Source organism: Mus musculus, chromosome 14 (assembly GCF_000001635.26).
Source record: "Mus musculus strain C57BL/6J chromosome 14, GRCm38.p6 C57BL/6J".
NCBI lineage: Eukaryota > Metazoa > Chordata > Mammalia > Rodentia > Muridae > Mus > Mus musculus.
The window spans coordinates 22,525,186-22,551,650 of record NC_000080.6 but is presented as its reverse complement, the minus strand read 5'-3'; the positions used below and the strand labels follow the sequence as shown (position 1 = coordinate 22,551,650).

Genomic DNA, 26,465 nt, shown 5'->3' with positions numbered 1-26,465 from the left:
TCAGATGAATAGTTATTGTAATCTCCCATTGGCTCATCGCCATTGAGTAAGGCACAGAAGTTCCTATTTGATCTGTAGGTCATGAGTTCTATCCTGGAAAATGTATAACTTTAACATGAGTTTCTGAGATGTGCCAAGTCCTGCAAGCACAGCTGTTAACAAAGATTAATCTGGCTGCCCTTGCATTTGGAGCATAGATATTCAGAATTGAGAGTTCCTCTTGGAGGGCATCATCCTGAGTGAGGTAACACAATCACAAAAGAACTCAAATGATATGTACTCACTGATAAGTGGATATTAGCCCAGAAACTTAGTATAGCGAGATATAAGGTACAATTTGCAAAACACATGAAACTAAAGAAGAATGAAGACCAAAGTATGGACACTTTGCCCCTTCTTAGAATTGGAAACAATCACCCATGGAAGGAGTTACAGAGACAAAGTTTGGAGCTGAGACAAAAGGATGGACCATCTAGAGACTGCCATATCCAGGGATCCATCCCATAATTAGCCTCCAAATGATGACACCATTGCATACACTAGCAAGCGTTTGCTGCAAGGACGGTGATATAGCTGTCTCTTGTGAGACCAGGCCAGGGCCTAGCAAACACAGAAGTGGATGCTCACAAGTCAACTATTGGATGGATCACAGGGCCCCCAATGGAGGAGCTAGAGAAAGTATCCAAGGAGCTAAAGAGATCTGCAACCCTGTAGGTGCAACATTATGAACTAACCTGTACCCCGGAGCTCTTGACTCTAGCTGCATATGTATCAAAAGATGACCTAGTCGGCCATCACTGGAAAGAGAGGCCCATTGGACAGGCAAACTTTATATGCCCCAGTACAGGGGGAAAGCCAGGACCAAAAAATGGGAATGGGTGGGTAGGGGAGTGGGGGGAGAGGGTGTGGGGGACTTTTGGGATAGCATTGGAAATGTAATTGAGGAAAATATGTAATAAAAAACAAACAAACAAAAAAAAAACCCAAAGATTTATCATGGTTGGAAACAGGACAGAGCCTTCTTGCTGCCCAGGCACTATTCTAGGTAGGATGAGGGGTACCTGGTAGAGACTAAGTACCACAAGGACCCACAAATAGAAGTTTAGTGCTGACAGCGGGTCTTTGCTTAAGTGTGCCAGGATTCATTTTTGTTCTCTGATTTGAAAGACTGAGTAAACTAGAGCTAGACTGTACTCTGCCCTAATCTGAGAGATTAGTCCTCTCCCAGAGACCCTATATGTCTGTGGTCCATCTCCTTCCACCCTTCCTCCAGCCTGGCCTTTAAGAAGCCAATGGAAGGTTCCGATTTAGCATGACTTTCTCCACCACTCAGCTCTCCATCCTCCTCCATCCATAGGGAAACAAATGAGGAGGCAGGCACACACCTTTGCAGGTCGACTAAGAAGCTAGATGCTTACCCACATGCTTGTGCTTCCTGGCTGCTCAACAAAACTCTCAAAGCTGATTCCTGAAAGACAGAAAATCTAAGATGCAGGGGGATAAGATAAGCTTCATGCTGCTTGTATGAACGACTGATAACTTGAACACGGCTCTAAACCATCCTCCAAATATTTGTTCAACTGATCACAGGGGCAAACTAAAGATGGGAGAAGGAACCCAGCGGCTCAAGGTCACACTGAAGCTCCTGGCCATGACCTCAATCTCTTTACACCATTTAGACACACCCTGGATAGGAAGGTTATTAGATAAATCCATTTCCACACCCCTCTTCCTGGTATCCAGCCATTTCTAGAAGTTTGGAAGATATCCCTTTACAACGCTATGAGTCCTATGACAGCAGTGGCTACAGCAAGCAACCCCTTTGTCTGACTCTTCTGCTGAGGCCTTTCACGATAAATGGATAGAAATCCAACTTCAGAGCTCCTGGGCCCGGGTATTAGTCACTTCATAGCAAATGGGCTTTGATGAGGCTCCCATGATTAGTGGAGGGTGCCACTAAAAACATATATCCATGCTAAAAACCCATCTTCCTATGTAAAAATAAAAAAATAAATAAAACGCCAACACTGAAAAGTAATGGATTTAATGGTCTAGAAAATCTAGACGCTGGAAACTCCAAGGGAGATTGTATTAAATTAGACCAGTACAAACAAGCCAAACTACATTTATCCTCTTGTGCTTACAGATTTTATCTCCTTAACCAGGTTTTCAGGGCTAGTCTGTTTTCAATGAAGAGAATTTTTGAATGTCAAGTCCCAGGATTCCTAGGTAGAGGATAATTTACCCCCAGGCCAGCTGGGGCTGTACATACACAGTTCTCAGCAGAGGGGCTGAAACACAGGCTCGCTTTCTTCCTGCTTCACAGCACAGTACCTACAAACAGCCAGAAGGGATTCTGGGATAGGTGGAGGTAGAAACCAAGGTTCACTTGTTTTTCTCCTTCATGAGAGAGTGAGGAGGCAAGCGGTGAGCCTGGAGGGAGAAAAGAACCTACATGGAAGGCTATGGGTGCTGCCTATTCTGGAAAAACAGATATAAACTGAATTAAGAACACTCCAGAAAATCTGGTGGGCCTGGCATGGCTTAAGGTGCTTTCCCAGAACAAAGATGACAAGACATCATTTTATTTTATTTTATTTTATTTTATTTTATTTTATTTTATTTACTTCACAAAATAACAATAATAACCACACTGACTTGCCTCTAGAACGCATGGTAAAGGAGTCTGGACCTACCCAATCTTTCTGCCCCGTGGATTTTTTTCCAGGCCTGCTGTATAAGAAAGGTTTCCCACCCTTCGAGGAGGGTGTCAACTTCTGGCAGGTCTGATTAACTACTAAGGCACAACTGCAATGGGCAGAATGGGGGGATTAGGAATTACTTTAAAATTTTTAAAAATACCTTGACAGTGTCTCTTTGAGAATTGCATTTAGATTGCATTAGATTCTTACTAAGGCTGAGTTTAGATGCAGGGGGTGGGTGGGGGGTGGGAGTAGGGGGATGAAGGGACATTATGTTTACCATGAGACACTCATCTCTCAGAACTGATGGGGACAGGCATGAGCAGCTGATGTCAGACTGAGACATTTACCGCTGCTCCCCCCCCCCCCCCCGCTTCAATTCAGGGAGTGGCTGGAGAGAAGGAAATCCAGGCAGGGGTTAATCTGATCAGGGTCACCACAGAGAGACTAAGAACAGCCACAGTCATGCCCTCAGACCATCTAGAGTTCCTTGGAGATGTTAATGATGTGCAAGAGAAAGAAGTCTAGAAGGTGATCCAGTCTCTCCAAAATACAGAGGGCTAAGAGACTGTCACCCAACAGCCAGCACTCACATATCAGAGGGGCACAGATGAGACAAGTCCCATTAAATCCACTCCTTCCTCCTTTGGGTTCTCCTGTACTTGCACCATAAGGTATCACTTTTTTTTTCTCACTAATCCTCACTGAAGGGTCTCATACAAAGGCCATTTCCTTACTTAACTCTAAAGGAAGAAGAGCGTATGTCTAATGCAAGATGTGGTTTGTGTTTATTGTTGTTTTCTGGGTAAAGGATGACTCTTGGTTTGCTGAGAAAAGACAGGACTGAGAGTCAGGAACAATGGTATACTAAAGAAGCAGAGTGGGAGCTGGTAAATACCCACCTTGGAAGGGACAGGGACATTAATACTAATGTAATCAGAGACTGAAAAAGCCAGACCTGGTGATAAATGCTTGTAGTCCCACCACTGGGGAGGCAAGACAGGCAGATCCCTAGAGCACACAGACCAGCTAGCCTAGTCTAGTGTGTGTGCTCCTGATACTAGTCTCAAAAGACAAAATGGACAGATAGCTCCTGTGGAATGACATCCAGGCTTGACCTCTTACCTCCACAAGCATTGCACAGTCATGCACGCACACACGGGCACCCTCATACACATAAGCATTCACATACACTTGCATTCACACAAACTCTATAGACAGTGCAGCCCCTCGTTGTGTGGACTTGGGACAACCATACCTTCCCCAGGCCCAGGTGGAACACTATTCAGTAGAACTGGTTTTAGGGCCACTTTGACACCAGGTACTCTGGGTGACCTTGGTTCAAGCCTGAGTCAGAAGTTCATCAAGAAAACCTAAGAGGAGTCACTAGATAACTACCGAATCTGATCTATTTAAAAGTTTCTAAGAATCCATGTTCTCTCTCCTAAATATTAAAATATAAACATTGCTGTATTGGGAGAAATCTCATATAAGAATGGCTAAGGAAGGCATAAATCATAATTAAAGATGGGCCTATTTTCCAAGTCCTCAAATGAAATGCCAGCAAATACTGGTCTCATCCTCAAAGAGGAACAAAAAAAAAAAAAAAAAAAAAAAAAAGAGGAATTCCCTGGCTCTAAGTCTTGTTGCTCTGTTTGTCCACTGTGGTCCAGAGACATGGTAGTGGGGACCACAGGAGTATCTGCTCACTTGCCCAGGTATGACACAAGCCATCTAGATGTACCATTCCTCTATGTCCTGTGGTCGGTCCTTTACATTAGGCAATGCTACCTATGTGTGTAGAACCACATAAGAGACAGAAGCCAGCTTGGCTTTGAAGGCAAAGGTGTTTCTGTTTCCTTTTTATTTATCTTTCTCAAAAATGAGTTTGTATGCTTTAAGGTCAACTGGAGAACTGGTATTCCAGGCAAAAAGAAGATGAAAAAAGTATTTAAACTGCTATGGTTGGAAAGCTTAACCAGTAAAGTCAGTCCCTCCAGGCTTTAGTCAATGGGAATGAGAGCGACGGTTTCCAGCTAGTCTATTCAGTCTACAGAAGGGATTGCTAGACTGAGGGGGACCCTCCCCCACCCCATTTCCAAAGTGCAATCCATTCCCCACTTCTAAGAAGCATTTTGACAGAGCCTATTGTGCAGCTTTCTCAGGACATTAGCCACCCCAGCACAAACACTCTATGGCGATAAGAGCTCTTTCCCAGGGTGTTCTTCACCCCCTCCATCTCTCCTCCACCATCCCTGCAACCTCACATCCCGGAGGCTATGCTGCCCAAACCCATAAGCAGAGAGGATCTCTAACACCCGCCACTTGCTTAAAATTGATTTTCAGATGAGAGCTGGTGAGAGCCAAGTACCTCCATAGTTTAGAACACTCATCATCTCTGAAGATGAAGTCATTTGCTGTCATAAGCAGAACAGGGGTTAATGACCCAAAATCGAATAAATTACTGGATTCAGATCCATCATAAGCATCGGTTTAAGCCATGTGAAGCAAGGAGTACAGACTCCAAAGACAGACTCTCCCCTTGCTTGTGACAATAAATCAGGAGCTGTGCAAAGTATCTCCATAATAAATTAGTCTGGAGATTGCCTTAATTGTGCTACTTGGAGATGTCCTCCCAGGTGGGGACGAGGGACTAAGGAAGCTTTCCTCCCTGAATCATTCTCTCATTTGGGACGAGGTGGAGGGCAAACACAAGGCAGAGGCTTCAGCATCATGTTAAATCTTCAAACAATTTATCCAAACAAAAGCCAGAAAGGGGAGAGGTGCTCCCAGAGAATCAGATGAATAAGCAAGATCAATTATGGTGGAGCAGCCCAGCAGCCCTGCTCCATGACACACATCTCAAAGCAAATTTTGCCAGAATGAAGCTGACGTGGCCAGACTGAGCACGAGGGGGGTGGGGGGTCTCTGGAAGGCTGGCTGTCTCCCATCCCAGGCTACCTCTGAGAGAGAAAGAACAGGAAAGGAGAAAACAGGGGAGGGGAAGCAATGAGGAGCCAAGGCAAGGAGACAGGGGGTAGGTGAATGAAAAACACGCATAATGGCCTGAGGTTTATTTTACAGAGAACAAAATGGCTCAATTTGAGCACTTTAGACTGTCGAAATTGGCTGGTATAAGATACAAGGGGCTCATCAAAGAGGCCTGTTACATCAGCGGCAGGAGACTGGAGGCCCAGGGGGCAGAGAAAAGGAAAATAAATATATAAATACATAAACACTACACATACACACATATATAAATACACACACACACACACACACACACAGAGAGAGAGAGAGAGAGAGAGAGAGTCAGTCCTGCAAACTTTAGGAAGATAGGAACTTCTAAGACAGGTGATTGGCAGGAAGTGGTTTCCCAGACAGCTAAACTTCATGAAGCTTTTCAAATTGCATTTCCAATGTGTGGGGTTCCTTGGCCTTTGGCCTTTTGCTTTGCATGAACTTACACACACACACACACACACACACACATACACACACACACACACACACACACACACACACAGAGTCTCATTATTTAAAGAAGCCTAGTTGCCTAGTTTATTATTTAGTAAGAACAGTTCTTTTTGGGGGTGGGGGTGGGGTGGGGAGGTTGCTGTTAAGACCTGCTAATAATTCTGATTCCCCTTTCAAAAGCAATCCACCTCTCACTAAGAAAAAGTCAGAGAGACTGACTAATGGGAGTAATTCAAAGTACCTCAATTAAAATTCAGGTTCTGGCCTTTCGAGCAGTCTATTTAAAGATTTTTTTCCTCAAGATTGGTTGTAGACAGATGATTATTAAATATTTATATGTCTGTGAAAGGGGAGTTTTTTGTTACTGTTGTCTCTCCTCTTTGAGGGCTCAGAGAATAGCTACTCTATTTGGCTTCTACCTACTTCGTTTCCCAGAACACTCTCCAACTCTCTCTCTCTCTCTCTCTCTCTCTCTCTCTCTCTCTCTCTCTCTCTCTCTCTCTCTCTCTCTCTCTCTCTCTCTCTGTCTCCTCCTCCTCTATCACCATAGCATGAATGGAGGATAAGAGGAGATGCTGAACTCTGGCATGGACTAGGGACCAAAATTCTCACCAACTAGAGTATGCTCATATATTAAACAGAATAGGAAGCCACCTGCTGCTTCAAACCACATGTCCAAATTTAACTGAAATTACACAGTTGAACTTCTATCTCAATGCCTAACAATACCTAAAGTTTTTATATTACTTGAAAATACAGGTGTTTAATTCACATATTTAACCCAAAATATCTTAAAATTGAGCCTCAGTATATAACCAGTAATAAGGTACAGACTCAGAACTTATCCATTCTTAGCAGAGGCAACAATCTAAATACTTTCTCATTGACTGTTCCTACTCATAAATTTATTAATTTGGGTCTTAATTTTTCCTTTCAAATCAAACAGATATTTCAGCCACTAAGGACTCCCCCAAATATACCTGAGCTATAGAATCCTGCTTTTAGTCTCTACCTCGGGCCCCACTGGATCCACAGTTTATGAAGGGCAGGCCTGGAAATTCCTCAGCTCCATCAAGAATATTTGTATTTACCAGGAAGAAATTACATTCCAGGCCTTCTGCAACCAGCTGGCTCCCTCTTTCCTGTATCCTATGCCTGAAGCTCAGAAGGATTAACCCACTGTGATGTCTTTTCACCCAACTCCTCTCTTCTGCTTGCCGACCAGCCACTTCCTCCCGGTCCCCTTATGATGTACTCCTGTGTCCATTGCCTTTTCAACACAGCTTGGTTTTCAGACCATCACACCGGCTTTCAGAGTTCACCATCTGCTTACCTTTTCTCTTCCTCTGTTCCTCCCAACACACTGCATAAGGTATTTAGGAATCATTTTTTGTTTTCTGATCTTTATTTAAAGTCCTCCCTGTGAGGGTGTCTGCCAGTTTCCCCTGGGCATTAGAATCCAAGTCTATTGGGTTCCCACACCAATGCTAGGAAGGGGAGAAAGAAGGTAGGAGGTGACAGGGTGTACTTCCCATCCTGGTCTACATAATCGGTAGTCATGAGTCAAGATGTGGGAGATGACTATTACCTCAGAAATGACAATCTCCTGTAATCCTGGCCATCCTTCTAGAGTAAAGTAGCATTCCCTGTTTGAAAGGCTGTCTAATTTTTAGATGCTGGTACATTCCGAGATGCTAGATGTGTCCAGAGCCATTTGTACATAAACATCAACCCTCACCAGTCTAGTAACTTCAATTTGTATTTCCCATTTTGGAAATGGCACACTGGAGGTTCCATGAGCCCAAGATGCATAGCCTTCTGTGGTAAACATTCCCCCATACCCTAGCTGGGACCCCCAACTCTGCATCATGACCTCTTCAGCTCCTGTGACACAAGCCTCAACATTCTGAAAATTTAAGAACAAACCCCCTTTATAAGATAGTCTTGCTGCTGTGCCAAGGACTACACCTGGTTACTACCTCCTGCCATGCCCTGGCTTCTATGTCCCTTGCTTGTGCTCTCTAGGTCAGAGTCTAAGACAAACACAGATAAAGTTTCTTCAAAATTTAGCAGGTGTACTAATTTCATTTTAAAATTCCAAAATGATACGATAAATCAAACTGGGGTTACCTAACTTCTTTAAAAATATTTCTTCAGATGAAAGTGAAACATTTCAAATCACTCCTTGTCCCAAAGTATCAACAATGTATCCCAAGACACAGGGTTAAAATGGGATAGTACAGGGATTTGAGATTCCCAACTAGAGATTCTAAGGTTTATTTTCTTCTTTAGTTTGTATATTAGGGAAAGAATGTTTGCGCCCAAAATTTATGTGCTCATTCCGCAATCCTGATGTGATACTATTTAGAACTGGAGAGACTTTGTATAATTTGGAGGTGGAGTCTGTGAAAATAACTGGGGTTAAAAATGCTTTGAACCCAGATAGGGTTGCTGTTCTTCAGTGAAGAAGATTAAAACAAAACTGAATTTGATCAGGCCTTATGATAGAACATAAGGCAGCTGTCTGCAAAGCAAGAAGAGGGTTATCATGGAGACCCGAATTTGCTAGACCCAGCCTCCAGAAGCCTGCTGAAGCCACTCGGAACATGGAACTTTGCGACATCAGCTTGAGCTGAGTATCAGACCATAGCAACTGGAACCTGAGTCCTTCCTGAGTCTACCAGGATAAATTTCCAAGATGAAGTCTAGCTCCAGAAGTTTTCAGAGAGACTTGCAAACAAGCCGAGCCCACCTGCGGTCCTCAAAGGCATCCTCAGGTACAAGATTTGGTTTGGGATAGGTAGATATAAAGTCATTTTTTCTGAGTCCCCCCCACACACACCATTGCTCCCCACCCCCCACCCCCACCCCAAGGAGCTGCGGGCATAGATGGCATCAAGGGCTCCCCTTCAAACTCTTTAAAAGCCAGTAAAATATTTGGAGTCTATAAGAAGAAAATGACCCTTATATTTTTGGTTGTGAGCCTAGCCTTTAACGGCTGAGCCATCTCTCCAGTCCTGACTCTGTAGAGTCAAGTTTAGTATGTGCATCTAGTTTTAAAAGTCCCAAGTGATCAAAATGAGTCTGAGAGAGATAACCTACTTAACATATGATCTCACTTCTTTACCAATATAATGCAAATGAAACCCTGAAAATTGGTCACTGTTATACCTAAGTTTAACATTCTCTCTCTCTCTCTCTCTCTCTCTCTCTCTCACACACACACACACACACACACACACACACAATTGCTCTTAAGCCTTAGCACCTTAGAAATGTATTATTTAAAGAAAAATCTTTCCCAAATTTTCACACTGAAACTTTTTAAATCACAGTTAGTGTGATATTGGGGCTTCACTTTCATTCATTGGATGGGCTATGTGATGAGGTCTCTGACAAGCTCAGGGTACCCAACATTTAAAATGTCCCTGTGAGTTGCTAACAGAAGGCAATGCTTAAAGCATATGTCAGGGCCACTGACTGTTCTTCCACTTGTATGTGTTGATTGTGCCAGTCTGTTACTATAACCCAGTGTGAAACAGCTGATAGAGGTGCCCAACAAAGCAAGCCTATGGCCAAACACTAGCACAGGAGGCCAAAAAAGAGACAACCATATGATGAGAGGGAGTTTGAGGTCCTCTGGTTCCTGTAGAATGCAAGGTCTCCAGAAAGACAGTGTGATGAGCTATAAAATTATCAGGTCAAGAGTCAAAAATCCTGTTTTGTACTCCTGGTATCAATACTGTCACCGGTGAGCTGTAGGACTTGAGATGCAGTCCCAGTGACTAGAACTGTGTTTGGTACCCAATAGACACTCAAAAAAATGGGTTGAGTGGGTCTACCTGAGGGACCATGGTGAACCAGTGTTTTCTTTTTCTCCCCCAAAATTCTTTTGTCTTTCACTTTATTTGACATTAAAAGGGCTGGTCTATATAATTAACCTTGAGCTTAAGAAGAACTCTAAGCTGTAGCTCCCATGATTCATATTCAAGGTGAGATGATTCATATTCATATTGTTGGGACCTGAAAAGATATGTCTTGGATATTGGAAGAAGAAAGGAATGGAATGGGTGTGCCCCTCCATCTCAGATCTGAATACAGTCAGAGGAAACTGTTATGCCACTGTACTCCAGCCCCACAGATCTAGCCTTACTGTGTGGAATTTTGGATTTTTCAGTCAAGGAGGTAGGGCTTATGCTCTGTTCAAAATTGTTCTTCAGTGAAAATGCATCAAAACAAAATACAATGGATGTGGGAGGACTTTCAAATAAGGAGGTTGGGGTCTCTCCAGGACTCTTCAAAGGAAGGAGACTTCCAGTACCTGATGCCAGGATGACGTCACAAGGTGAAGAATGGCTGTGCCACGGTTTCAGTTCCTACCCCCGACACCACAGTCCAGGCACAGGAAAAGATATCCCAGCCTATCTTTGAGATAAAAGAGATCCGCTCTGGGACTGATCCCTTACCCCTGCTCCAGTTGTAGAATAAGAGATAGCAGAGAATAGAAGGAATTGGCCTGAGAAGTCACAGAGAATGAAGGGATGGAGATATAAGGTCCTGCTACTTATGAACCTAATGCTAGCCGTGAATTCTATACATAGCCCAGGCTAACCAAGAGCTCTCTACAAAGCCCAGGCTGGGCTTGAACGCAGACTCTTCTACCTCAGTCTTTCAAGTGTTGCTATCACAGGTATGCACCACCACTCCCAACTCAACTAATGTCTTGCAGTCCAGTTGTGAACCTGGGTAGCTAGCCTGGCTCACACGCCCACCCAGCCTTACATTCTTTCTCCTCTACACATGGCCCACAACCAGTTTTACAATGTCACAAGCCTACCCACGAAACCATATGGAGTCAGAGTCTTCTAATGCTGCTTCTGATGACACTTTAGGGTAGGCTAGGGGAGTACCAGCCATCCTCCCCGCTCTGCTCCTCCAAAATAGGATGCCTCCTCTCTTCAGCTTCCTCCAGTTAGAAGTAGGCTCAGCAATGCACTATGGATCACAAGATGTGGGTTACATAAAGACCTTCCCTCCCCTGGCAGAGTTAGGCCTCACTCCCAGCTTACCATTCTCTCCCTAAACTCCAGTTGGCCTTCAGGATTCATCTTTTCGAAAATTGTCAGGGTGACATCTGCACTCAGAGCCTCTACAAGGTAACCCTGGGGCTGGACTCTCTCTTAGCCTGTCATGTGGAATGAGTCTTGGGAAAACTGAGGCAGGTATTAAGCTATCCTTTGCAGCAGTGCAGATGCATACCCCCATCCCAGCCACCTCCTTGAAAAGGCAGCTGCCAGCCTCCCCCAACACCTATAGAAACCATCTTCATTTGCAAAATTTCACAGGTTCCCTAATTATTTTAAGAAGACTTAAAGAAGGATGTAGGGGGCTTTCTTTTATCACTTGCTATCCACAGAATGTTAGTGGCTCTGGCATTCATTAGTGCCACCCTCTCAATACCACCCCCACCTCCACCACCTTATCCTCAAATAATTTCAAAAACATTCATATCCTAAAATGTTCCCTTCAATTTAAAAAAAAATTATCTTCAAGAGAAGAGATTTCTTTCCATCTCAATCCCACAACAAGGGGAATGTCAGCCCAGCTTTTTTTTGACAGACAAATTATTGAATCAAAGAGAAAATGCCATTAAGCTCACAGGTTAGCAAGTGTCAGGAATGGTTTAAAGAGATATCCCCATTTATCTTCCAAACATGCACGAAATGTCACTAATGTGTGTTTATCATGTATAATCAGACAAAGAAAATATCGAAATAAAGTACTCCTGCATACAATGGAAATCTCCTTCCATCCTTCAAGATATCACTACTATTCAAATAGAATAATAATGACGAAGCTGCTCTCTTGAAAATGGAAATCAAGTGAAATGTAGATAGAAATGATTTTTTTTTGGTAGTTGATGTACATTTCTAAAGTGCATTAACAGGAAATCCAGAACTTTTTAGGTCAATTATATTGTCAGTATTGTCAACGCCATTGAAATGAATACTGAAGCAGAGCCTGTTCTTGCTGGAAGCAAGCTACAGAAATCCCAAGATTGGAAATTTATAGAGGAGCTAGAGACATTGGATGCCTGACATTGTTCAAAGGTGTGTGTGTGTGTGTGTGTGTGTGTGTGTGTGTGTGTCCCATTCAAAATCAATCTAAGAAGCAAGAATTTCACCTTACAATAAAATCTCCATAGAGAGAAGAAAAAACAATTCATAACTCATCTAAAACTTGGCTTTATTTTACCTTTTCCTTCTTCCACTATTATGACAGAGTTTACTTTTGTATGCTAGGTATCATGAGGATACGAGGTTCTGGCCCACAGATATATGCTTTTATGGGACCACAGATATATGCTATTACTAAAGCTACACTTGCAAGACACAAAAACATGAGCTTCCCATAGGAGAGAGGAGAGGCAGGTCCAACTTCCTGCTAAAATCGGAAGAGATCAAGCATTTCAACATGGGAAAATAAATTCACCGTTACTGTGTGACATGATTTTTCTAAGCTTTCTGGGTTGTGATTTTCCCAAAAGTAGTGGTCATGGCTGTTTGGGTCAATGGTACAACATTAACCAATAGTGCAATGACCTTGGTAGGCTGATAATGAAAAAGCACAATTAAATAGCTGCTTGAAAGGGGCTCTTTTCCTTTCAGCTACAATCCTCTGGGTCTGAAACGTTCTGAAACCCTATATGGGAAATAGCTATGATCCTGAACATTTGTACACTGGGAGGCCAGAGAGTAGCTACTCTCCTTAGTTAAAGATGGTAAACTCACAGAATTATAATATGTGGTGTCATAGCCTAGGTTCTCTGTAAGGCATGGTTTTTACATGTAGCTTTAGTCAAAGACCAAGAGGCCATGGGACGAGGCAAGGCTCTTACAAAGTGGGAGGGCATCATCAAGAGATCAAATTCTAGAGCCTGAACTTTGTGCTTCCACCCTCCAGCTATGCATTCTGGATGACCACTTGAGAAATGGGATCACAGTTCCCCCCAAAGTATGTGGATTCTTAATGAGCTAATATCTATAATGTATACAAAATTTATATTGTACAAAATGGATACTCAGTCAATGCTGTCTGTTTTTAATAGCTACCATAGTCTAGTTTTTCTCAGTTTTACAAATAAGGAAAATGAGCCTCAGACATTGGTGCAATGTCTAGGGAATGTATCAGTGGTGACTATAGGGCCAAACATCACCATCCAGAAGGCATATCTAGCCAGTGTATCAGTTTGTATTATATGTGTGCTGTATACAAAACATTAGGAAGCAAGTCAGTAAAGAGAAGACAAACGGAACAAAAAACAGGAAGCCCTGAGAACAAAATACCTAAGAACAAGAGTTCACAATGGCCGAGGTAGCTACAAAGCAGACATTTGTCATGTCCCAGGAACACCACTAATTAATTTTCTAGCTAAGCTGTTGCTCTCTCTTGCCTCAGTCTTAAGATGCTTACTGTCATAACTATCCTTCTTTGGGGCTTTGAACCCAGATTAATTCTGGAAGCCAGGACTGATCTTAATACATCTCTGTATTGTACCCACTGCACCCAAGAGAGGATCAAGGACTTCATGAGTGTGTTCCCCAATGTCTTCCATGGAAAATAAGCATCGGGGGACATAGTTCTGGGATAGAACATCCTTGAAGGGTGTGTGAGGGCATGAGCGCAATCCCAGCACTGCAACACAGAACAAAGAAGAGAGGAAAGGGCTAAGCAGCCAAGAAGATGCCCTGACCAGTATTCTAGACACCACTCCAGAGCACTGAGTAGAGAAATCCCCAAGGCTGGTGGCCTGAGGTGAAATGCGAAGATGAGAAGCCTTTACACAATCTTCATTGGGTACTGGGACCATAAACCATCTTAAGCAAATATTGTAAAGAGAGTCCCATTGCCACCAAGAAATATAACTAAGCCCCTGAAAGCAATGCTGCTCTCACTTCTCAGGTGTTAGCAAAGCAGATACCAGCCTTGGGGACACTTGAATCTCCACATGCCCTTCAGGTGACTTGGTCTAGGTGTCCTTTCCCTAGTTTTCCTGCTCAAAACGGAGAGCAACATTCCCACCTTTCTATCTTCCTTTTAAAATAGACCTTCAAATAGAAAATAAATATAGCCCAGCCATTCCATTTCTGTTTATCCTAAGGATATAGTCAGAAGCGTGTATAAAATGGAAATTGAATAGAGAATAGAGCATACTTCGTGGTATTAAAAAAGCAAGGAATCTATGGAATGAAACTAGTCGCTCGCTGATATCACAATATACTCTTTATAACAAAACTATTCAGCTACTACATAAAGTTTTAAGGCTGATATTTAACATAGGTAAATATTCATAATAGGCTGGAAAAAATACAATATCACTGTGCAGTGATCCCAGCTTCAGAGGTTAGTGTGCAAAACATACACATATAAGCATATACAAGGGCAGATATTTACTAGAAGGATACAAATGATTATTTTGGAAAAATGGAGAACACAGACAACTGTCATTTCCTTCCGGACTGATTTTAGAATTTTCTAGAATGATGTACATCATTTTCATAGCCCACAAATATTTTCAGCAACACTGGTCCAGCCTACTTTATAGCACTCTCCTGAAGTCAGTTTTGGGCAGGAATGTACATTTGAGGCAAACATCAGTAGATTCTTCTCCTCCACGTCCAAGATATTTCTATGCCTCTATAAGTAACTGGCAAGGTTTCAAATTCCCCATTCAGAAGCAGCAGGTACATCAGTCCACTAGGTCTGAGGATGCAAATTCTCATCAAAACACCAATAAACAGGGGAGAGTCACCACAGACTCTTCTTCAACAAAATCAATCAACTGGAGAAACTCTACACATGCCCCACAGATATCCCACTGCCATCTACTGCAATTCAAACACTCTGTAATTTCCAACTAGCAGCTCACCTTAGTCTTGTCAAAGAGACTTCTGGCAAAATCTAGAAGGAGTTCATTCCACCTACAAGAAGACCATTCCCTACAAGCCTGGAAGCAGATTCTGTTACAGAAATGTTTTGGTCTGATGATGGTAAAATATTTATCACTCTAGTGGCTTCAAAAGCATAAAAAGACTACATAATAAACACAGCATTTTTTTTTTTACCCACACATTCAGACTTTCAAATTATATGTAACTCCGTGGGCTGAACAGGAGACTGGAAAACTGAACTCTCTTAGGGAAAGAATATTCAGCAAGTAGTTGGCAAGTTACCAACTGAAAACTTATTTCACTTCAGCAATTTTAAGGTCTTAGATATCCTAAGGATTTCCAGCATGAAAAAACCCATCCTTGAATACAGCTAAAAAAAGAAAAGGCCATTCAATGAACCAAGTTCATAGCAGATGATACAACACTTCTGTCTCTGCCCCAGAAAATGAACACAGCAAACCACCAATGAAAATTTACCACCAATGAAAATTCAGATCTGGGACGCAAACCAGTAGTGAGTATAATAAAACACCTATAATTATGTCTAATATGGAATCACACATATCCTAATCTTAATCTAAATTTTGCTATAAGTCTATAGAAGCAGATATGACTAGAGCTAGTAATCACTTAGTATGGTTTCGAATCCACAGCTAAAGTTTTTAACTTTTAAAAATTTTAACTTAGTCAAGGGGTCATCCTGCACACTGTAGGATTAGGTGGGACCAAAAAAGCTGGCCTGCTGTTAGATATGGTAGGAAGTGGAAACTTTACATTCTCTGGATGGCAGGTGCAACTCTTTTGCTTACCTTTTCCAAGGAGACATGAAAGTCAGTGTGGTGGTTTAAGTATGCTAGGCCCATGGGAAGTGGCACTATTAGGAGGTGTGGCCTTGTCAGAGGAAGTACATTAATGTGTAGGCAGGCTTTGAGGTTTCCTAGTGCTCAGCTCCACTCAGTGTGGAAGTGAGATCCTCTTCCCTCCTGGGTGCCTATGGAAGAAAGTTTCCTACTAGCTGTCTTTGGATCAAGATGTAGAACTCTTGGCTCCTTTACCACCATGTCTGCCTGAATGTTGCCATGCTTCCCATCACAATGATAATGGACTGAACTTCAGAACCTATAAGCCAGCTCCTATTAAATGTTTGCCTTTATAAGCATTGCCTTGGTCATGATGTCTCTTCACAACAATGAAACCAAAACTAAGACAGTCAGATATGAATTGATCTAACCAAATGGTCTTTTTTTCCCCCTTCATTCAGGACAAACACAAAGCAGGACAGTTGACCTTGGTAGCTTGTATGAGGGTTTCCATTACTATCCCTAATCATCCACAGAATGAAGAATATAAATCTGAAGACATTTCTACTGCTTTTAAAAACAGTTGGCATATGAACATCATCATTGCAGAAACTATGAGTAATAATGGGATGATCACCCAAGTAAATGAAGCAAAGATCAAAAACGAGGCATGAGGCAGCCACATCCACTCCTTCCTCTTGAAAATTTAAATGAATACTCCTTGAGAGCAAACTACAAAATGCTAACTTTGAAGTGTTGAGTGGCAGAAAGAATTATGGGTTATTGTACTGTCAAAATGCCAGACAGCTGTATGTTGAGTTGCTGCGTTATTTAGACAATCAGAAACTTGGAAGCTAATGTGACATATTTCTTTTTGGTGTGAAAGCTCTTGACACGTGTCATGATAATTTCTAAAGGGACAAAATGTTATATAAAAGACACAATGCCTTCAGGACCTTCAGGAGGTGGCCTCCTAGGTAGAACATTCCTTAAAAAGGGGGATAGGACAGGAAACACCTGGACTCTCCAGAGATTGGCACCATTTTTTTTCCTGCTCAGACAGCATGGAACACCCAGCCTCCTGTCTGCATTGAGCATGCCCAAGACATACTGTTCAAGTCAGGTGATGGAACACAGGCTGAACTTACCAGGTGAGCAACCAATTATACAGCTATTCAGCACCTTGAATATGGTGGTCATATCCACCAGATGCTGCTGAAGACTAAGCCACTTCATAACTCCACAGTGAAGATGGGACCAAGATGCCACCTTTGTTCTTTGCAACTTAGTTTGTATTTCAGATATATTTCTGATGGCCCAGCAAGCAAGTGGTGGACTGGATGAGTAGATAGTCTAGAATCTACTTAAAGGGAATTCCTTGTTAGGCTCTTGAGTTAGAATCTGTACACAGATTTCTATAGAACGGGGAGTGAGACCTGATGGTTGCATCTAGATTGAAATCTTCAGGGGCTAGGGAGATGGTTCAGCAGTTAAGAGCAAATTCTGCTCTTACAGAGAAGACCAGAGTTTGGTTCTTAGTAACTGAATTGCTTGCCTTACAACAGCCTATTACTCTAGCCTCTGCAGTAGCCTGCAGTAACCTGCCTTCATGTGTGCATACCCACACACAACACACACTCATAATTAAAAATATAATCCCAATGTGCAGACTATCATTAAAACACAAATATTAGTAGGGAAAGTAACACATTTAGTTTCTGTTTATGATGAATCACTAAGGGTGAGTAAAGTTTAGAAGAACTGCTTTGGATGGGGTGATAGCAGGCAGGTGTTAAGAGGGGGTGCCTAGTAAAGGGTCAGGCAGGAAAGCCTGTGCAAAAACCCAATAGGAACCTAAGGAGCTGTTCTGTACAGATTGTCCTTCTGTCCTTTGGAATTAATTTTGATCAACCAATCCATTGAAAACAAAAAGAGCTGGAGTGTCATAGGTCAAGTGTTGCATTCTTCCCCAAGAAGCACTTCAAAGCTCTAAGAACAGGCACTATTCCAAGGCCAGCACCACCATGTGCCAATAATATGACCTTGAACAAATTAAGGAAGTACAGTTTCTCTAACTGCAAGATAGGGAGTGACAACGTCAGATTGCTGTTGAAGGATGTTCTGGGCTAATTACTTAGAGCAGTGGCTGCCAGGGGGATGAAGAGTGTACGCAACTACTCAAACGTCAACACAGTATCTTCTCCCTCTTTCAGTGTCATTATGGCTCAGTTTATCCCCTTATCCACCTTGCCCAGCATGGGAAAAATGGCATTTCCCTTAGAACTAAGTTCTTCGCACTGTGAAGAACTTACAGTCCCTCTTGTTCATGACTCTATATAGAGATGAAGCCCACAGCAATAAAGCAGGCTGAACTATGCAGAGGGGCTAAACCATTCCTATATAAGAATCTCTTGGGCTAAGGTTGCTCCCCACTCATCTCCAATATGAGTTGTAAGTAAAGTCACATGTTTCTTCTTTTTCTTCATCTTATTAATTTTATCTCTATTTGATAGTTAAACTTTTAATGCTAAGCTAATACCCACTAGCATGAATATTTAGAAACCAATATGAATCCAGATGACTGAGAGAGTAGACACCAGGGGCTGTACTTGCAGGCTATGGTCATTCAGATGAAATTAGTCTGCTCCCTAAAGCTCACAGGAAGCTAAATAGAGATCGACCCACCAGTCCCCTATGTCATCATGGAGTATACCCAGATATCTTAAAATGAGTTTGCCATCTCATGTTACCCACACATTTAGGGGCTACAAAATCAAAGTTGGCTTTTGCAGGACAAGATCCCCTTCTCTATTACCAGAAATCATGTCTCTCCAAAGTCTGAAAATATATATACCCCACAGTATATTAGCACATTAAAGTATGATTACAAGAAATTTAAATTGTACAAATCATTATAGTGTTAATTCTTGCCTCCAGTACACACATATGAAAAACTGGGCACTGATCTACCCAGTTCCATCCAACTCTTGTAGAGGCATGGCAGAGTATACTGAAATAGGAAATTTCTCAGTAAGATGAAAAGTTATTCTTCCCTGTGTTATAATCATTGGCCAGCACATTTCTCAGTTTCCTTGATACATTAGAAGCATGCCTTTATTCATGATGGTGGGAAAGGTAACAAAACACCTGTAAGCAAGCCCCATTCATAAACCCATAGAAGATATAGCCACCCATGTCCAGTGACCAAGTCACATGCTTTGCACTCTCTTTGTTTTTACACTTGCTAGCTTGTAACTTTACACAAATTCTTAACCTCACTGGACCCCATTTTATTTATGTTATTCACTGATAAATTTGTTGGAATTAAATGACATAATACATACTGAACACATGCCCAGAGTCTGGAGCATAAACCCAGCAAATCATTGAGTTATCGCCATCATTGACTTCATGATAAATATAATCATTGCTTCAACTAGGTTTTCTAAGCAGGTCCCCAGATACATCTTGAAGATGCCCATCCTTTGTCCACTCAAATTCATGCTCTCATAAGTCAGATACAACTCTCTGTTGAACACACAAGTGTTATTCAGGGACAGTGAGATTGCAAGAGGTAGTAGATGTTGTATGATACAGCATAAGAGACATTTGGAAAAGAAGTCAGAAATCTCACTCTAGTCCCAGCTCAACACTAACTACACTTCTCAATTCTGCAATACCATATAGCTATATTTAATAAAATTTACTCACCTATACCTATAGATAGATAGATGGAGAGAGAGAGAGAGAGACTCCTAAAATAACCAAGTTCTCTGTTCAGATCTCATATGTACTGTATGTAGTGTGTGTGTGTGTGTGTGTGTGTGTGTGTGTGTGTGTGTTTCTCTATAATAACCAGGTTCTCTGTTCAGATCTCATATACATGGATATATGTATTTCTTCTGGTAGTACAGAATTGTTTATACTCATGTGAAATATTGGTTCCATTTCACAGGTGAGGTATCTGAAGTCCTCAACACTCCAAGTACCTGCCATCATAGCTGCCCTGCCTTAAGAAAAAAATTGGAATCTCAGCCAGGTTACCAGAGCTCAGCCCTGAGCAGTCATACCCACACACACATACCAGTCTTCAGAAGAGCTACTTACCCATAGTTCCTCAGTCCTGATCTCTACCACATCTCTCATCCTGGTCTCAGCAGCCTCTGGCATTTCCCAAGCACACAGTTCACCAAACTGGACTATTTCCTCTTTATTATCTACACAAATATTCTTAATTATTTCTCCTCCAACCCGAAGTACTTATTTCTTATTTATGGGTGTAAATATAAAACCAGCAGGGCTCATATTTCACAGGGAGCCATTCCAACAGCATCCAGAACCTTCCAAATTCCAGGAGCAGGAGAGCTGATTCTCTACTGTTTCATTATAAAGGGATTTACCATAAATATTAGAATTTGAATTCCACCCAAGTAATGCATTAATAGATACTAAACCATTAATAATTTCTGTACTTTTTCATAAATGGGCAAAATCCAATAAATAAACTATATCTCTTTCACAGCAGAGCAGGGTTAACAAGTACCAAGGAGATTTCAAAGACAAACTGCTGGTAGGGCCTGCCAGGAGCTAAGATTCATAATGAAACTACAAATTCTGGAGACCCATTTTTTACTGTCTGCCATGGCAAGTATCTAAAATTAAATGCTAAGCCGAAATCTGTCCTGGAGTCTGACACACAGCAGTTAAGGTAAACAATCTCTGAAATTAAAAACAGATTCTAGATAATAAATAAGTCCTTGTATGTCTCACTCTGATAACAGATACCTCTGCCTGATAAATCAAAGGCCCAAGCCCTACAGAGCCTTTCTAAATTAGGCCAGATGATTCACCTAAAATATTTCATCTTGTGTGTCCTGTCTTAATGAACGGCAGTAATGAATAGTGCCTTAGCAGCGATTGCAGCAAGCCAAAGGCCTCCAGGCTAATTATACCAAAGGCCAGAAGAAGCTAGCTGCTCCATGAGATACTTGTGTGTTGGCAAAGTACAGGGGCCTAGGAGCAAAGGGGGTCCAGCATTGCTACTGAGCATCCAGGTAAATAATTCTAATTGGCTGCCAATTTCTTCTGCAACCATCCTAGCACTCTAGAAATCTGAGTATGGGGAGCAAAAGTAAAAAACACTGGAGACCCGAGGAATCTGAGCCTCCTTGTCTCTCGTTGTTCAGGTAGAGACAGAGCCTTGGGTATCTTTGCATCTCACTTTCCATATCTATGGAGTAGGGTTGACAATGCCTGCATAGCTTACCTCTTAGGACTGGGATGGAGAATAGATGGAGGTGCACATAGATGCACTGAAGCACATAGAACCCTCTGCTGTTCCCCATAGCACTAATGTCCAGGCATTTATTCATAGGTTTCTGTTAGATGCTGTAGTGAGCAGAATAGACAAAGCTGTCTGCCCTAGTGGAATGGGATTCTGCGAAAGGGCAATGCATATAACCTACAGGCAGCTAAATATACTGGAAGATGGTGGTACGTTTAGGGAGAAAACTAAAGCAGATGAGGGAGTAGGGTATGGGCAAGATGATACAAGTTTTAAAAAGAGATCAGAGATTTCATAAAGGACATGGCTTTTGATTAAAGACTAGAATAAGGAAGGACCGTGACCTCTCTAAACACTGCAGTAGAATAAAGGGAAAACTGGGAGCAGAGTAAAGGTAGGCAGACGGTTCTAAAGAGCTCCAAGGATGGGCTAGAAGCTACTGGAGCAGAGGAGCTGAGACAAGAGACTAACCAAGGGCAAGGTATAAAGTAGCAGGGAGGCTCTTCGCCTCCAGGGACTGTGCAGAAAACAGGCCTTGGGGGAAAGTCTGAGCAGAGAAGTAACAGGGTCTAACTGGGGACATTTCAGTAAAATGTTCTGCACTCAATCTGCTGGGAATAATAACATGCCTGTTATTTGGTCATTATGCTAGCATTACTACATTGCTGGGTGGCTCTGCTCTGAAGCAAGGTGAAACCTGACAGGAAGAGATGGAGAGATGATGGATACAAAACAGAGGGCCTTAGAGAGGGCTTGCCAACGTGTGAGTGGGACACAGGGAGGCACGAATGTGATTTTTGGCTGATTGAGATCAGCGAGCAGCCTAGACACTCAGACCAGCCTCTGTGTATCCTGTTTAGACTGTCAAGTCACATGACATTGGAGATGGATGGATGAGGAAAAACAATGGAAAGAGAAAGACCAGTCTCCAATTCCTATGCCTTCCTGGCAGATACTCAAGTGGCATAAGGCCCCGGGTTCTGTAAGCCAGGCTTATAGGGCCTGGCTGTTCACTAAAAATGGAAATAAGTCTTCTTTTAAAAATGGGTGAGCATGGTTGGACGCCCCACATCTATATTTTATTGACATTTGGTGTCAGTGCAAGTAGCAAACACATCATTCTTTAAAAAGCCATCTCACTCCATGTCTCAGAGCAGAACATGACAAGGGGGTCATTCCATTAGTGATTGGAGCTGCTTTTAAATGGAACACACATAACCTGATTCCAATTAATGAAAGTATGCGGCAATTCTCACTGATGGTAATGTTGAACTAATGTTTAAATCTTGCTCACTCAAATTCACCAGCTCCTCAAAAGCAATGCTAATCCCTCCATGAGAAATTAGGACTCAGTGTTGCATTTTTTTTCTCCTGGTGACTTGGCATTTGTCCTAGGGCTACATGAGATTTCTGCTACTTCTGCAAGGAGTGGCCAAGTCCACATGCATCCTAGTTGAATGTCTTTCTTTTACCAGTCATTGACCAAGAGCACAGATTTTCACGAAATCTCATACACATCACCACCCTGGAGAGGCTTCAGAGTGCAAAGAATTTAGGCTCAAGGTCTCTGCAGTCCTAATACAGGCACTCTTGCTCAGAAAATAGAGTATAGTAGTGAAGTCTGGCCATTCACACTACCTGCACAATGCCCTCTATGAGCATGGGCTGCTTCTTCTTCTTCTTCCTCCTGCTCCTCCTCTTCTTCCTCCCCCTCCTCCTCCTTGCTTTAAGTTATATAGTTCCCACTGCTTGGAACAGTGTCTGAAAATTGGTTTGGAGATCATAGCTTTGGGTGTGACTTCCAGTGGGCAGAGGCCAGGGATGCTACTGAGTAACCTAAGATGCATGAGCCAGTCCCACATAACCAAGAAGTGTCTAGTTCAAGGTAACAGTAGCACCAAGGCACACAAGCCTGCCCTAAGCTGCCTAGTTTCTCCTCATATAGCTTTTCACAGGGAATCCTATGCATATGTCACAAATGAAAGGCAGCCACCTGACATAATGTGATCCACACAGAAAAATAATTTAAGATTTACTTTATAGATATAATATCCTACTAAAGGCAGATCTCTTCACTAAAAATAAGTCCCACATGTAATAGAAATGTTTAAGACATATTGGCTCCAAACATATGTGTTCTCTTCATTGTGATAGAAAGGATAGAAATAGAATTAAAAAGAGGTTGGCTAACCTTCATGGGATTAAATGTGTTCTGTGGATATGGGCATTCCAAATTCTCTTGGAGACATTCAGCAGAAGGTAATATTGATAAGGGGAATGTTAATAAGTCTCCTCAGACTCTGAAGACCATTACAACCATGGCTATTCACTCCTGACAACGTCCAAAAGGCTAAGCAGCAAGAAGCAGGTGTTACCTGCATTATAAACTGGGCCTTGTAGTGAGATGCTCAGTGGATGAGGGTTATGGTGCCGAGGTTGAGGGAAGCTTACACAGACACTTCCAGTGCCTGAGAGTCTGAGACCACAATGAGAGATGAAGGCCCCCCAGCTGACTCTGTATGTACAAATCAATGACAATCTGGTGGACTCTGTAGGCAGCAATTTGTGAACTGCAGCACACACTTAACTTATGTCATGGGCAAAGAACTTGGTGGCCACAGCAGTGGCTAGGTGTAACAATACCTAAGCATTTTCTTACAGCCAAACTTCTCAGGATCCTTCACTGGAATTTGCAGGTGGCAAGTTCCAATGCTCCTGCCCTGAAGGAAAGGGAGGCACATCTTCTGTCAAACTCATCAATATATGCTGTTTTCCTTTTTTTATGAAACAAATAATAGGTTCTGGGATTATTGGGGGTCAGACTGAAAATCAGAGTCTTAGAAGAAGAAATGTATCTTTATATCAGAGAAGACAGTGTTTAGAGAGCTCGAAGTGCTAAGACCACCTACACTCAGGCAGAGGGAAGAAACCATATCTCAGTGATGTTTTAATCTGTTGTACTTATCACTCAAAAACAAAATGTTTTTTCGCTGTCATCCAAGCACAAATAAAAGAAAAAGTAAATATGGGCTCCCATACCTAACCAATATCTATCTGCTATTGACACCCTCTTGCAAAGGAAACAAAAAATACTTTTCTCTGATGGAGCCTTACTGGTTATTCTAGCCACACTTGCGCATAAACCCATTGTCCAGTCATATTTCTTCTGAAATCAGTTGGAAGAGTACCCTCCACTCCTAACACCCTATCTCGTGAATTTCATAGATTAGAAAAGAACTGTGCGTATTATTATAATAAACCAATCTGAGTTCTTAGACTATAATAAAGTAGCTTTATGCCTGAGTCATAAACATTTAATTATGTGCATGGAGGTTGGTTAAGGATAGTTCTGGATTAAGGACTAAGGATGAGTCAAACCTATCATCACAGCCCATACACTTGAGCCCAAGCTTCTCAAAAGGCAACTCAGGGCAGCTTATGCTAAGGTTGAGTTTCAAAACGCCAAGTGCATCCCCAGGAGTCTCCAGCACTGCCCAGTCGGGGCAGCTTGATTGGCATGCCATCCGAGCCCTTGCCTGGCTGTAGAACTACAACCATCCTATTGAACTTACTATGTACTCTTTTGATTATCCTGAAAGGGTCATGGACAAAAGAGACAAATACAGACCACTCCTGCCCAGACTGCATGAAGGAGTGTCCGTTTTAGTCTAGGACCCGTGTATGAGGCATAGTAACCTCCGACTATAAGCAGACATGGCTAGCATCCTTGGTCAGCAGGCCTCAGAGGTCTTCCCAACCCCAGCTGGGAGGACAAAGTGCTGAGATGCCAGAAGATCCATGGCCTTGGCTGCTCTTTCCCTCTCTTCAGATCAGGTCTCATGAAAGCAGTTCTGCCTAGGCCTCAGCTCCTGTCTCTTTCTTGTCTCTACTTTCTGGCTTGGGGTTCCTGCACACAAGATACAGATTCCCAAGGAAAGCCAGGCAGCTTCTTCTTGACAGGCCTGAGTAGTGGATTTCAGCCACACACCTAGCACTCAACTGTCTTCTTGCCACACAAAGATGAGATCAGCAATGATCCAGGTCTGTAAACCAAGTTGTAGCACTGTGAAAGAAAAGGCCACTGTGAATATGCTCCAACACTGATGTACCAGAATGATTTCAGGATGTATAGAGAGTGCCCAGCAAATGGCCTGCCCTCCACTGGCTCCCCTTGCTCTAGAACTGCCTGGCCTGTACCTTACAGGGATAATAGAACAATGAAGATGAGAAGAAACCTCAAAAAACTTTAAAGTGTATGCATAAACACTGTACACACACATGCATTCACACAGTAGACAAATATATATATGATATATATATATGATATATATATGACATACATATGTATTACATTTAAAAATGTATAGCTTCTAGATAGAAATAAAAGCTAATTTATAGAAAATAAATATGACTTATGTATCTGTATGTATACTTAGGTGTATGTGTGTATGTACAGATCTACAAGCCATATATAGCAATGCGCAGGTATATTCTGCAAAAAACATTGCTAGATAATTTTGTCTCCGTGCAAACAGAACATACTCCTACAAACTAGGCCACTGATAGCAATGACAGCCAACATAATCTCCCAGGAACACTCATAGACCCATATCCAATCTGTTGTTGATCAAAATGCGGTCTGTTATGATGGTTCAGTGGGTAAAGGTGCTTGCAGTCAAGCCCGATGACCAGAGTTCCATTCCTAAAACCCCCATGATGGAGAAAGTTATTCCTACAAGTTTTCCCCCAACCTCCATACACATGCCATATCAGATTTATGCTCAATGCCTCACACTAGACAGATAGACAGACACAGTAACATATACATTTATGGACACACACACACATACCATTGATAGAGAGTTTAAGCATAAACTGGTAAAACTGCTCTATGTTCAGCCATGGACCCAAGGCAGGTAGGAAAGGCCTATAGACTGGAGAAAGGAAAGAAGAGCAGATTTCTTTCTAGAAAGGTGCAATGCAAAGTAGATGAAGGACATGGTAGCTGAGCAATGGAAGTGAGACAGAGGTACCACGAGTGTAACTGCAGCCCTTCCCTTATGCCCACCTACAACAGGTAGTTATGACCATCTTTCCAGCTGAGCATGGAGAGGAAGGCCTATCAATTTTCTGCTCCTGTGACCATTCCTCTTTCTCCATATTGGGTCCTTAGTCAAGACCCAAACATCCTTACCTCATATAGCACCAAGCCTAGGCAGCCTTTGTGAATGGCTGCTCAAGGCTGCTCTGT

At 42.3% G+C, this 26,465-nt stretch overlaps 1 protein-coding gene and 1 long non-coding RNA gene across 5 annotated transcripts in view; one reads left to right on the top strand and one right to left on the bottom strand.

The window, feature by feature from the left end:
• Lrmda (leucine rich melanocyte differentiation associated) overlaps nt 1-26,465 on the bottom strand; it is a 1,036,590-nt gene that overhangs the window by 504,443 nt on the left and 505,682 nt on the right. The window lies entirely within an intron of this gene.
• 4930405A10Rik (RIKEN cDNA 4930405A10 gene) overlaps nt 8,853-26,465 on the top strand; it is a 35,625-nt gene continuing 18,012 nt past the window's right edge. The window contains exons 1-3 of the long non-coding RNA NR_046307.1: nt 8,853-8,956; nt 16,990-17,081; nt 20,453-20,638. This is a non-coding gene — a long non-coding RNA (RIKEN cDNA 4930405A10 gene). The remainder of the gene's footprint in view (nt 8,957-16,989; nt 17,082-20,452; nt 20,639-26,465) is intronic.